Source organism: Anser brachyrhynchus (assembly GCF_964034855.1).
Source record: "Anser brachyrhynchus genome assembly, chromosome: 3".
NCBI classification, from domain to species: domain Eukaryota; kingdom Metazoa; phylum Chordata; class Aves; order Anseriformes; family Anatidae; genus Anser; species Anser brachyrhynchus.
In genome coordinates, this window is record NC_137696.1 from 75,055,861 (window position 1) to 75,070,458 (window position 14,598).

Sequence of the window (14,598 nt, forward strand, 5' to 3'; positions counted from 1 at the left end):
GTAGCTTGTAGTAGTAGGTTGGAATCTTATTTTTGGGAGACAAGGTAGATGCCTTCGTATTTGCACTTATTCCACATAGGCCTGTTATGTTAGTACCATCAACTATTATTGATTTCTGACAGAAACAAACACAGCATACTGATATTTCTGTTATTTATTTGTAAAGCTCTTATTATTTTTGTATGATTCCATGTGAAATTTACACAGTAATGCCATCAGTGAGACATTTTTTGCAAGAACAAAAAATCACCTGGGTGGACTCTTGTAGGCTTTGAAGTCTTTATGTGGGGAATGAATGGGGAATGCATAAGAGTATTATTATATACCAGCATAAACTAGGGAGGAATCAGTTCCACTGTTGCATTACTTAGGGCAGGACATTTCATCATGCTGTCAGGTGATGGTGAAAGCTGTTGGCTTTCTTGTAGAAACATTTTTGCCAGGCCATAGAGGCTGGAAGTTAGGGCAATAACCCAGTAAGGATGAAATTTAACTATAGAAGGAGGATCTGAGGGTTAATTTAAGGCCTGCAGTGGAAAGATGGAAGAGAAGGTCAAGCTAGTGAGCATCTAAGTTATAGCATCTACTCTTGGGCCTGAACTAATATCTCTAAATACTGTTGTTTCTTACCACAGAGATACCAGGTATAGGTATTTTTGCAGTGTGTCCTGTTTCATCTTGGGTGAATTGGGTCTCTAATCTGAAGATACAGTCCTTTGTGTTGATCTTAAACCAGTCAGGTTTGCCATGGTCCTTGCCTTGAACTCTTTCAACTCATCAACAAATCTGTCACCAGATGAGTGTTCCCACCATCAGTACTGGAGCTCATCTGACCCCTTATTGAGCTGGTCTTGGGAACAAAGGAGAGAGCGCTGATATTAATAGATTTTTTTTTTTCCTGCTTTAATACCCTGAAAACATAGTGCATTACTAGGCAAATACCCAAACACATTATCAATGTGAAGAGAATGGGAAGAGAAATAAGAAGTGGAAAATCATCACGGGACAGGGCCACAACTGCTCTGGCATAGATTGGTTTACATAGCCAGGAAGTTGCATCCTTCAACTCCTATAGCCACATTAACACAGCTGTTTAGATCAGTGTTCCATTTTCATTGTACCCTTTCACCATGCTTTGATTATCATGGTGGAGTTTGAGTTTTGATTATCATTGTGGAGTAATTTCCATGCCCAAAAGGTATTCGGTTTGGATGAAATGAAGTGATAGTTACACTCTTAATGCACTCCAACCATGACAGGCAGTCAGTCCACAGAAGCAGACTGGACCTAGAATGAAATCCTCCCACTGGATGAAAAAAAGCAATCCTTTCCCATCCACATGGTACAGATGTCATGTCTTCAACACCAACTCTTTGGCTCTACAAATCTGCTACTGTTGCACTGGGTGGTGTGCTACCAGTGCAGACAGACACAGCTTCTTCAGAGAGAAGGTAAACTTGGAGAGGACTGGGAGATTTTTATTTCTGGTTTTGGTTATCAGCTCTGAAAAAGAACTATCCTATATCATACAACCAGGTTTCATTATCCCAAAATGGGAATTCCTCATTTAAATAATGACTCTTACATTGGCAAATGAAGAAGGCACTTAATATTAGACAGGGTAAGCACTGGGCTTGCAAAAGGTCTGTCATTTAGGGGCCCAGGTTGCCTGGTATTCTTGGTGGTTCCTCACTTTGTGCCAAAGTGCATAACAGTCTAGCATTAATACCTGCCCACTACAGGCTGGCTCCAAAAGCCCAAAGATATGAAGGTTTGTAGAGTAGGAGAAAGCTGTTACTGTATGGCCAACACAAATGTTCAGGAAAGTTATGAGCCAGGCCATCTAAAATAATAATGCTTAATTTAGAGATTATGAGATTAAAACCTTACATTTTAGCTGGGTTTTGACTCTCCTTTTCATTATACTTGATGTATGTTAAACTTAAAAAAAAGAAAACACAAACAATTAAGAAAATAAAAGATATGAAATATTTATATATTTATATACTTCTAGCACCTGGTTTACAAATGAATGTGAGATTTATAACAAAACCTCAAAATCTGGCAACACTATTAAAAGAAAGGAGGCAAATGCTGAGGTCAAAAAAAAATGCTTACAGACATAACCTTGTAAAAAATTAAATAATAGTGAGCAGTTATGGTATTTGTAAAGATTAATCATTTCTGGTTGTCAGCATTTAATACCACTGATGTTCGTGGCTGCTCTCTTAAAAAAATAAGAAAATAAGACTACCTATCATTATCTGTCTTCTGGTAGCAAATATATGCTATCTTTCCTGTTTATCTTTAAACAAAGCTTTCTTACTCTACAGCCTAGTAGCATATGATTGAAGTCATTTCCATAGCACCTGAGTCTGATGAGTTTACTGGGAACTAACCAAAGGAACAGTAATTCAAAGCAGATGTTAACTGACACTGACTACATTGTTCTATCAGTGTGATGTGCAAAGGCACACAGTTATTTAGATGCATATCCATATCTTACGACATGTTCTTAGATGTCTACAGCCTATAGTATTCTAAGGCCCTGCATTAAGTCACACAGATTGTTATGAAGAAGGAAAAAAAAGTTGTCTCTTGATGTAAGGTAGTACCATTTAACTTGTATAATTTTTGTATCTGCTGTCCTTCCTCTCTTCTGGGAAAAGAAGCAATTTTTTATTCCTACCGCATGGTTTGTTATCATTGCTTGTATAGTCAGCAAGTAGTTGCTTTGCCTGAAAATGCTCTGTACTTCAGTCTCAGTCAGTTTTTAGGTTATTTTTACAACATAAAATCTTAGGGCATGACTCTTTGTAGTACTGCCTGTTTTGTTTATTGACTCACTCACACTTAAAATACTTTCTTGGAGAAACTTTTTTTTTCAGTATATTAGTTCAAAGCAGCTCCTGGTCAGATTGTTTTAACTAATGCAGTAATTGGTATGTGTGTTCAGACACAAGTATTAGAATTTTCTTGGTTTTGCTATGTTTCACACAGTTTCACAAGGTTTATTTTTTTTCTTTTTTTTTCTTTTTCTCCATTTAACCATTTCTTAGTGTGTGTATAAATGATTTTGATCTCCTCTGAATGATCCCATATAGGTGCAAATTGTATAAAAGGATAATAGAGTATACCTCTATTAAGACATGAAGTGCTGATTTGCAAAATTGATAAGAGACTGCAATTGATCAGCAACAGAGCTGATACTTCTGTAATTTCCCTACTGTCCTACCAGAGCTCTTCATCCCACCTAATTCTTCAAAGAAGAGATGCATCATTTCCTGAACATTCAGTGCTAGAGTGACCATTAGACAGCTGCCCAGAGGTAATGTCTCTAACTCTGTCTACAGAGAAGCATCTTTAAAAACAAGGCTATTTAGTATTGTGAAATATTTCTAAGAGACTGTTTGTTTTTCTGAAATTTTCTTTTTTTACATGAATCACTGGAGACCAATCAGATAACAGAAGAGAGAGCCTTTTCATCTCTGGACAACTCTTCAAAGAGGTGGATGGGAATTTAGCCACATGACTTCTTCATTGATGGAAGACATACAATTAGGTCTAAGTATTACTTCACCAGTGGTTTTTGACCCTTGTCAGCTGTGGAGCTGTAAACATTTTCTGTGGAATATCTAGTCTCTTTAGAAATTTCACACGTATGGACAGTTCCGTGCATATATTAAGGTGTTTTTCATAATCAACTTTCATGTTTGCACTAGAAACAATATTTAGGTCACCTTAGCCATCTATAGCCATTCATTAGAGGAAATTCATGAAAGTTTTCTCTCTGTCATAATCCTGTGTAGCTCACATAGAATGGAAAAAAAAGTTTGATAATTTATCTCTAGATCTCATCTTTCTTTAGCATTAAGAAAATATGGGTTATAAGAAATTTGCAACTCATATTTTTTTTCTACATAACTCTAGACTTGTGTAGGAGAACATGTAGGACCTTATAGAAAATCTGTTGAAACTCCTGGGATTCTTTCCATCAAGGAAAAGTTTCTTGGCCCTTATGGTGATGGGGGGGGGGGGGGGGGGGGGAAGAAAAAATAAATGTCTTTCTTCACCTAGCTCTTCTTTTCTTGAATATATCGTCTGTCCTCTGGCTACAGCTTCTACTGCTGTAAAGACTCTATTGTCTGTGTTCATACTGACAATTAGACTTCACTGAAACCTTTCACATACTGATGGGGTCTTCTCACCAGCAGAGGAGAGCTGCAAAGTCTAGTAAGGGCTGCAGAGAAATCTTGCTGCTTGAATGACTACATTAGGCACCTCTCCTGCTAAATCAGCACTTGAGGTGCCTTAACTTGTCATGCTTTCCCAGCAGAGAAGGGATTTCAGAGGTACTTGTTTCACCACAGACTTGTCTGTCATACATTGCATCTTCTCATGAGCCTGTAAGGGCTGACATAATCCAGAGTTAAACTGATCTTGTAGTTGGCAAAATGCACTGGGAGACTTCTGGATGAAAGTCATTCTCTGACACCAGGTCTAGCTACTGTACATAATTGAATTCACTTATTTATAAAAAATTATCTAGTTGGAAATATAGATGGAATGAATTTAGGTCATTTAGAATATAATTACTCAGGCTGGTGTTTGGTCAGGAGACAGTAGTTAGCAGCACCAAGCTTGAGAAAAATATTTGTGATGTTCAGGTATTTCTTCTCATTGTGATACAGAAATTGCTGCTTCTCTAGTGAGTGCTTCAGGTGACTACACATCTGACATTCCCCTTATGATGCATTATAGCTGTGTTTGTATTTTTACATTGCTAGGGAAAAGATTGGTCAATCTACTTTTTATCACTGAGGGAAAAAAATGAAATTGTGAATAGGTTGTGGCTAAAGGTGGGAAAGGAGAGGTAACTGGAATATAAGCTCCTGCTGCAATGATTAAGAGATATGCCAAGTGATGCGTAGGTACTCCATGTATAGATGGACTTGTTCTGGAGTGGCAGGACATAGCCATTTATCTGCACATAGAATATTTTTAGAGGCTAGGATCTGGAAGACCTCAATCCAGTCTTTCACCAGAAGCTGCTTGTACGACTACAGGCAAAGCAAATACTAACATCAAGATTTAGATTTTGCACAGAAGCCAGGCATGTAAAAGTGAGGTGCTGGGTCATGGCGCTATTGCAGTTCTCAAGTCTGTTTTGTAGACCTGAACCTTAATCTCTCTGTTCTATAGTATCTGACAGAATATAAGTACCTGTCCTGCCCTCCCAAGAAGGTGCTATGGGAGCAAGTGCCACAGGACACTTAAGGTGCTCAGGTGCCTCTATAAATATGGTGTTTAAGATGAGTGGATAAAAACAATGATTCATACAGGAAATCTGTTTAGTGTTCTGGACATTCCTTAATAACAGCTAACTATACTCTGTGCTTTCTGGTAGTTGATCCATATACAGGATGAAAGCCTGGTCCGGCTGCCAGAAAACAGGATGGCATACATCTCATTTGACTCAGCTGACAAAACATGAGGTGTCTTGTCTAGACTGAAGATTCTGTGTATAGTCAGGGAAGTGGGCGAGCACTTCCAGAAAGCAGCTTGTACCATCCTAAAATGGGTGGCTGAGCCATAGGGGGCTGAGGACAGGCCCTCCCGAGGAGCCTGTCTCTGTTCACAGACTAGTGAGGAGGGCCTCTGGGTGGCTGGCTCAGTTAAGGCACCTCCCTGTCTGATAGCTAAGTAAGATTAGGTGAATTCCACTGTGGTCTCCCTCCAAATGACAAAAGACCCTTGAGGAAGGTTGAGAGTTTTATCTCTCCATGTGACCCACATGATAATAGCAGTATTAAAAACCCATGTTCATAAATAAATAAATAATTATATGTATATATATATATCCTTTAGCTTTTAGAATTGTTTGTTTAGGTGCCTGAAATAAACTGAATTCTGATAAAGCCCATTCCACTATAAATGAAAGGCTAATGTAGTTAAAATATCTTTAAATCAGTCAGACAACAAGTCATACTCCTTCTGTGTCAGCTAAATAATTAAAGTTTGATCTGTGAAACCTTACTTACCTGTAATGAGCTACCTGTGGTTAAGAGAGAAAACAACAGCAAGAAGACCTCAATGCATAGTTGTTTTAACTTGAAACTTGACACTTTTTGCCTAAGCTGAAGCAAAATCAAATGAAGCAAATACAAAACCTTCTCCTGTTCCAGAGTCATGCATAGCATTGAGTTGTCACTTCTGCTGTGATCTGAAACCAGGAAAGGACTGTGTTGATGCCGAATTGACTCAGGAGAAAACCTGTTTAAGGCTTCCTTATTTGTTTCAATTTCTATGCTGTAATAACATTTCTTCAACTCTGGGAAACCAAGACAGGTTTCTCCAAAGCAGAAATCCTGAAATGTATGTCACAGCTTGAGTGGTCTGAAGGACTATTTCAGACAGCTAATAACTTGGACAAATCATGAAGGCTTATTGGCCATCACTGGAGTGAAGCATGTACCATACTGTGATTCCAGTTGTGAGAAACCTTGTGCACTCACGAGGTATGTCACAGTCTCGGCCACAACAGATTTTATACACTACTACTCATCCATATATTTTGTAACCCTTTCATACCTCTATTAAAAAATTATGTCAAATTTCACATTTAATCTTAACCTAATTAATTACTTGAATATTACAATAAAATTAAGCATGGACGAGGAGATACCCCTAAGTTTTTCAGCAAGTTAGAGCTGCTGTGTGAAGCTTCTCACCTTTTCAGAGCCTTTACTTCCATATTCTCTATTATCACTTAAATCAATGACTATATTCTTCTATTGTGGGGAGTCCCAGATCCCTTGAAATGCAAGATGTGTGAAGCTTTTATCTATATTCCTAAAAGGGCGGGGGGGAGGAAAGAAAAAAAGTGATGCAGATGGATCAGTATAAACATATATGACAGTAGCTTGGAGCTGCATGCAGTAGCCTAAGTAAACAGAGTGACAGGATGACTTTTCAAAACAAGCTTGTCATGTTTATGCTTGTTATCAGCTCTCCTGACAACCATTTTCCCATCAGCTAACTACAGACTTAATTAGGGCATTAACACAGTCCTGCCCCCATGCCTCCTGCCTTTCCCCAGCTTAGCACTGGGCCGTTATTGGGGAAAAAGAAAGCAAGCCAGCAAACAGGAAAGAGAGAGAGAAAAAGGAAGGAAGGAAGGGGAGGAGAGAGAGAGTGAGAGAGAGCATGATTTTGGTTGCATTACACAGGATGGAAGGAAAACAAGCAGTGCTTTTCCACATTTTGTACCACATTTTTGCAAAATGAATAGTTCATGGGAGCAGGCAGGCCAGACCGCACCATTGAAACAAACCAGACTCATTCTGTGATTTCCACTTGCAGATGCCTGAAAATGCAAGAAACGTGAATTCCGTCATCGTCTGTTAAGATACATCCCTCATGCAGAGGGACTGTTCTATGTAAGGAAGATCCAAAGATCCTATGCACAAGACAAAACATAGCAAGTTGTAAGGTACTTTTGGCAGACTATTTTTTTTGAGGTAGAGACTAATTGCTCACCTGGGGCTTGTACAATACCTTCACTTTAATTAAAAAAACAGAGCACATTTTGCAGTATCCGGTCCCTATGAATAGTTCCCATGTATCATACCCAGACTAGAGCTCCATGTCATACAGTTACCAATAGTAACTGGAGTAACCCTGAGCATATTCCTCACAATGTTATTCTTCATAACGACAGTTTTACATACAGTACTACTTTTAACCCTTCATGATTTTGTAACTAGTAAAAGACTTGAATTTTCTGGTTTTCATTATTTCAACACATATAGTTCCTCTAGTGTAGCTGGTAGACCATGTCTTTGGTATCAAAGAATTTTGCTTCACTAATCTTTCCCTCATTCACTACCATAAGACTATCCCAATCAAGCCCAGGTACTGTTAATTGTAGTTTATTACTTCCGACCTGTCAGAATTGCCCAATCAGTACAAGCGTTGGTGAATTTAGACTTTTTTTTTCCCCTCAGTAGTGTTACTGATGTGAACAGCTGATGGCTAATGATGTAGCATTCTATTGGATGCCCTGGACGAGGGAAAACCCAGATGGTGGTACCCAGACCAAAGATTAAAATATAGCACAGATGTCTCTGCAGTGTGTATGAGCAATTGCTACATCCGCTGTTTGGCTTCCAGAAAAATTAATAAAATACATTCCATCTGAATAACCAGGAGGTGTTAAACAGTAGGTATTTGAAACCCAGGAGATTTTAAATCCACACATCAAAATGACTTGTTTCTAAGGAGATGTTAGAGGAGATCTTGGAATGGCTGTTAATATTCAGCCCAACTTTGAAAAGACCTGAGTCTTCTGGAGAAGAAACAAGTAACCCTTCAAAAAAGGAAAGAGAACACCTAGATTATCTTAATTATGATTTAATGTATACATTTGTTGGTCTAGGAGAGAATAATTGAATGGGAAGTCTGAGTCTCCATTAAGATGGAGAATAATTAAACTAGTACTAGTCAACATGTGGTATATAGAAAATAAAGCTTGTTATTACTGCTTAGGCAAGTTCACTTGACATAGATATTAGCATCAATATAATATGTTCCTGTAAAATGTTTGAGTGGTATTCCATGGCTTTATGTTTTCAAAACTAGATGAAATAAAATCAATGTGGCATGTATTGCAGGAACTAAAATTTGGAGACATATCAAATCTCAAAATATAACTGTAAACAGGGAATGGATCATCAATGAACAGATGTGTTTCTAGCAGGGTTCTGAAGAGATCACTGTTTTTCCAACAATATTTAATTTTTTTTTTTTTTTACAAAGAACCTGGAAAGAAAAAACAATTACTGATTGAACTTACAAAAGGTGCATGGATTAAGGAACGAATGATAAATTAAAAAGAGATCTAGTCACTGTTGCATAAAAAAAATAAGTCAACATGTGATTTAGTTGGACCAAATAGGAAAAATGGCAGCAAGAAAGCACATACATCTTATCTATAAGAAGTACTTGAAAAAGACAAGCAGAGTAATAATTTTTGGTTTTGCTGGTGTTATGACAGTTAATTAACATAGTGCCTAGGAAGAACTGTCTTTAGCAAGGACTGTATGATGCTGTAGATACACAGAATAAAAATGCAATTTCTCCTCTCCAGAAACTACCAGTGCAATTTTGCATCCAAAACACTTTGCCGTTTTTGGATGTATGAACAGGACAGTTTCAAAATGGAGTGGGGAAGTGAGCAACCTGGGTGCTAAAGTGACAGACAGATGTGTGGGAATGCATTGGAGCCATAGACATGACTATAGTACTGGAAATTCCTATATTCCTAAATTCCTAATTCACATACTTATGGTGCTCAACCCAGATAGAACATCTGAGAGAGTTTATGAGTGTCTCCCTTACACTCTATAAGTGTAAAGTGTTGAAAAGCTGGAAGTAAAGGGCTTTTCCAATTTATTGGGCTTTGATATAAGCATCTTACTTCCTAGGGTAAATTATATCCTTATAGGGTTAAAAGAAGTGACACCAACCTGGAAATTTTTCTCTTATCAGTTGCAGATATTTTTAAAGATGCAAATGTCAAAGGTAATTCAACCGCATTGTTCTCACAGTATTTCTTAGAAGACTGTAGGTACCAGATGTTTTTATTTGTTGTCATTGGCTTTCACAATATTCTCCCAGCTGAGAAAGTCTCAGTGAAATTATATATTCTTTTAAGATGGGACACTGAGCTGAAGGAAAGCTCAAAATGCTGCTTGGTGTTTCAGCTGCATAATTTCCAGTGATTATTGTGTGTCCCTGTGTTCCTGGGCCTAGGGCAATGCTTTGAAAATGAAGGGGCTATTGCCCAATCTTTATATCTTTGAAAAGAGATAAAATTAGAGCAGTTTTTAGAGTAAGCCCTGCAGGTTCACTGAGCAGCTGCCTTCAAAGGAAATTTCTTTGTCTTGATAAACAAGAAAGCAGAAGCACCTGGGTTTGGACACATCAGTTTTCTACCTTGGAATACTAACATTTGAAATCAGATGGTTGAAAACAAGACACAAGTTATCATCAATAAGAAAATATTATCTTTCTGGATGTTCTTTGTCCTAAAGTAATATTAAGTAGTTCTACTTATATAATTCAACTATCACAGTGTAAAAGCTTCAAGGTTTTATTACTCGAAGGGTAGCTGAGGTACCTTGGACAAAGAATCTTAGTTTACAGCTCTGGAAATTCTCATTAACTTGAAGAAACGATGCTACTACCATTATTTATATGCAATTCATTTGAAAGGCTTCACATAGGTTTATTTTGTTGACAAATCTAGTGTAGAGATACCATTCAATAGAGACTGTAACAATGGAAGTTAAGTGTCAAAAATCTCATAAGAGCAATTAAATTACAGATAATGGGGACTAACCTAACATGGTACAGTATATGACCAGGTCAGGTGAGTCAGGATGAAAGTGTTTGTATTTATTGATTTGCTTTTCTGTCATTCCAATTTTTTTTTATTTTTTATTTTTAGAATACATTATACTTCTGAATGCAAGGTCTTGGTTTTATCTACTGTCAATCCAACAAAGGAGGACAGGTTTAACTTTGGATAAAAATTTAAGGAAGAAAAAATGTTCCTTTCAAAATATAATAAACCTATTTAATCCCTGGAACAGGTTTAACTACTGTCAATCGGGGTATGAAAGATCAGGTTCTATTGGGAGTAAGATCATGCAGAGTAATGGTCAATTTGTATTTATTTCAACAGTGTTGTAAACATCTTTAGGTGTACTTACTAGACATGGCAAGGGTGATTGACAAGTCTGAAGTCACAGAAAAATGAGAAAAAATTACTGTTTGCTCATTAGTTGCAATACACAGATTTGAATACTGCTTTGCTCTTGACATAACCAGCTTTCTGATTAATTAATAATTCCTGTTTCTGATTTTATTTAAGGCATACTTACTGTCAAGAGTCTACAGGGAATAGCGAGAATTAGGATGAAGGACTTCTGTGAGATTTTAATACATAGATACTCACACAGAAGTGTCCATGAACATCTCCTGGTAATAGGAATAAACAATTCTAACCCAAAAGAAATGAGTCAGACATTTTACAATACAGCCTGGTACTGAAAGTCTGCAATGTCCACATCACATTTTCTTTCTCTCCTTCAAGCTGTGATCTGGGAGCTGAAGCGGTACAGCGAGGCAGTTTTAACACTAATTCCTCTGAATTACCAAATTAAATGTCTAACAGCTGATACAATGTGGAAAAATCAGCTATTTCCATCTGTAAGCAGTCTTAGAAAACATCACAGCCCTTTACTTCTCCTGATCTGGTCACCTAGAAAATACTAAATTGAGAGCAAAAAAATATTTTTAGAAGGCATAAGGAAAGTATTTCAGCTCTTCCAACAGGAGATTGAAGCCTGTTGTTCAATGTGATCATCCCAGCTTTATCAGTGTAACAGCGTGATGATGATTTGTATCGTCTGAAACATGTCTGGAGGAACTGAAAGATGTCACCTCGCCAACACCCTCTCAGAAAAAGAAGAGTGATAATGTGTCAGTAAAATTTCTGTGAATTCTTCTTGATTTCTGCTCTCTTTATAGAAAATGAGAAGTCAAAGCAAGCTGATAGCCACAGAGAATCAATGCTAAAAGCTAACCCCAGATAATATTTTTTCTCCATTTATGTAGTGTACTTTTTGGTTGGCAGTGGATTTTCATACATCACTGTCTCAATATTGCATACTGGCCTGGAATTTAGGACTGTTAGTCTGCTAACTCGCTGTGGCTTTGGACAAACCATGGAGCTAAAATTTCAAAAGTGTCATTTAAGTCTGGGGCTGTGTTAGCTATTGTGGACACCTCTGACTTTATTATGAGGGCAGCTGCTTCAAGAGATGGTGAGGGAATCATAACAGTATCTGCTAACAAAGATTTGCAGACACTGTTCCACTGTGCAAGGCAAAGCACAGTGCTTTCTGTGGGTGGATCAGGGGAATGAAGGGGGAGGCTCTGACCCTTAAAGACTTGCTTAAAGTCTAGGATCTGTTTTGTAGAGTAGTATTCCCAGAGACCGCTGTTATATGCCACGACCCAAGCAGTGATACCCAGTCTATTCTCTTCTGGCTCACCATACCTCACTGGTCACTGCTAATGTGATTTCTCCTCAAAACATAAAGACATAAAGGAGAATGGATATGGAATTATGACTATAATGAAAGTGAAGAAATACTAACAATAACAATAATAATGGTAGTAATAGTAATGTGTCAGAGTCACGCGGTGAATGAATTTACTATAATTAAACCAGCAGAAAATGAATCATTTCTACTATGTTAGTTAAGTAACCCTATGCATCCTTCCCTTTTCTTCTGCAGTCCCATTCCCAACACCCTCCTTCTCTAAGCTGGCCTCCAGCATTTGCTCCCTCCTCTCCTACGTCCTCCTGTGCTCCGTAACACCCCAGCCCAGCTAGCTCAGGCCAGCTGCTCAGCCAAATAATGTATTGCACAAGTCTCCAATAACCTACCCCTGTCTGAGCAGTCTGTGCCTGCAGGACCTGCACTACCTGCAGTTCAGTGGAGCTCCAGAGAGGCTGTCTCCAGAGAGGCTGTCTCAAATCCAGGCTGTCTTGAATGATAATGTATGTGAACCTTACAAAAGAGTAAAAGTTTGAGCCTTAAGAACAATTTTGGCCCTGTCTTCCTTCCAAATCTGGCAATTTGGCACAACCGATTATTTAATTCTGTGAAGGTAAAGTTTATGGCTGCAAGTCAACAAGCAGCAATGCCAATCTAACAGCTTGATGCTGACACAGGTCTCCCTCCTCCTCTCTCCTTTGTGCCTTCCCTCCACAGTCCCTACCCTCTCCCAGTCCTGTCCCCACTGCTTTGTCTCACCCTTTACCTCTTTCCTTGAGCCAATTCAACCAGGAGAGAATTATCAAAATTTCTCACAATTTTCTTCCAACTTAGGGAGGTGAATTGTCTAATGGAGGCATCTGAAGAACACTGCAGTCAGCAAAAGGTATGTGGCAGCACTGCATTGCCAGGACCACAAGTGGAAAACATGTGGGCAGAGGTGGGATTTATGCTTTCTGTCAGCAATGAGCTGTAAGATCCATCCACCACATCTTGCAGAAGTAGATTACATTGGGTCTGATTCTCTGCTATCGTAAAATGTATGTAAGTGTTTGTACAAAAACACATGGAAAAGTGCCAACAAGTTGGAGTAGCAGTGTTTTACTTTCTTTCATTTGGATTTCTTCTGTCTCCCTTTACAAGTAATGGAAAATCAGACCAAATATACCAACTCTTTTTAAGGTAGTAACCCCTTTTGAGAATGTCAGATGGCTTTTGAAGTGATAAGTCATCTCAGAAGAGGACTAAAATGTATACAAATATATACAAAATATATAACAAATATATAAACAAGTATTATTTTTTTTAAGTTAAAAAAACAACAACACAAACCACTAAACATGTCAGAAGTACAACAAATACCTCTAGTCCATGAGCTGTGGTACAGATAAACATCTCAATGAACATCTCAAAGATGTTCACTATGTACAAGTAAATCCAGATGGTTCTTCTATATGTTTTTCACCAGTGAAGCTGGACAGAGAGTAGAATTCAGCCTTCAGCTCTGTTTTGTTTGCTTTGGCTAATCAAAACTGAAGTTTTGCTTCCTACTTTCTCCCATTTGCCAGGCTTTATTGTTGTACTATAAAACAAATTAATGAACAACTTGTATTTAAAAAAAAAAAAAAAAGGTCATGCTGTCCTTGCCTTACATATATTAATGAATGATAATGATGTGAAATATATCAAAACCATAAATGGATTGGCTCATGCATTTTCTAATAACTAGTATATTGTGACTTTTGAACATTTCTACACAAAAGATTACAAAGAATATCTGTTGCACTCTCGGAGCAGCAGGGTTGTATTATAGAAATTATAGCACTTTTGATGATGCATGGAATGTATTTGCAGTTCTAAAGCCTGATTTCACCCTTCTTCACCATGCATGTTCCTGTTTATCCATAGCATTTGCTTGTCTTCCATGAGGGAGACTTTTCTCAAAGTGTGTAGTCATTTGGTTGATATAGACTGAATTCAGCTATTGGCTTACTATCGAGGGAGAGGGCAAGAGAGCTTCAGCATGAGCACTTAGTGATGTGGTGCACTGTCCTGTGTTATGAGATATAATTGTGACTAAATGCCTGTACTATGGTCCTCTTATATATGGTCCTTAATATACACTCTTTGTTTTTCATTACTCAAAACTTTTCTGCTTACTCTGAATTGTAAAATATACTGAAAAAATATTCATATAAGGGCTAGACAAAGAAAAACTGTGTGAGGGTAGTAGTTGTGGTTGATGGTAGAGAAAATTAAGAGCCAATATAAATTATTCATTGAAATTTCTCCTGTGTGTTATCCAAAATGTTCTCTACATTCTTTTTTGGACACCATCTTGTTTTCAGTAACTCCCCTGTTGAAGTTTTCTGCCTTATTTTGCTTCAAACAGTTTTGTGTCATTGTAAGTATATCTTCATGTCTAGGGAGAGCAGAGTATCTTGCTTAAGCTCTTCAGCGTCATTAG

At 37.8% G+C, this 14,598-nt stretch overlaps 2 long non-coding RNA genes across 2 annotated transcripts in view; both read left to right on the top strand.

Annotated features, from left to right (window-relative positions):
- The window catches only part of LOC308192876, an 88,067-nt gene that overhangs the window by 27,968 nt on the left and 45,501 nt on the right, over positions 1 to 14,598 (top strand). The gene's annotated exons all lie outside the window — the stretch shown is intronic.
- On the top strand, positions 2,168 to 4,008 carry LOC308192872. Its single transcript, XR_013949176.1, has 3 exons — positions 2,168 to 2,608; positions 3,239 to 3,328; positions 3,453 to 4,008. It is a non-coding gene; the product is annotated as an uncharacterized lncRNA (long non-coding RNA).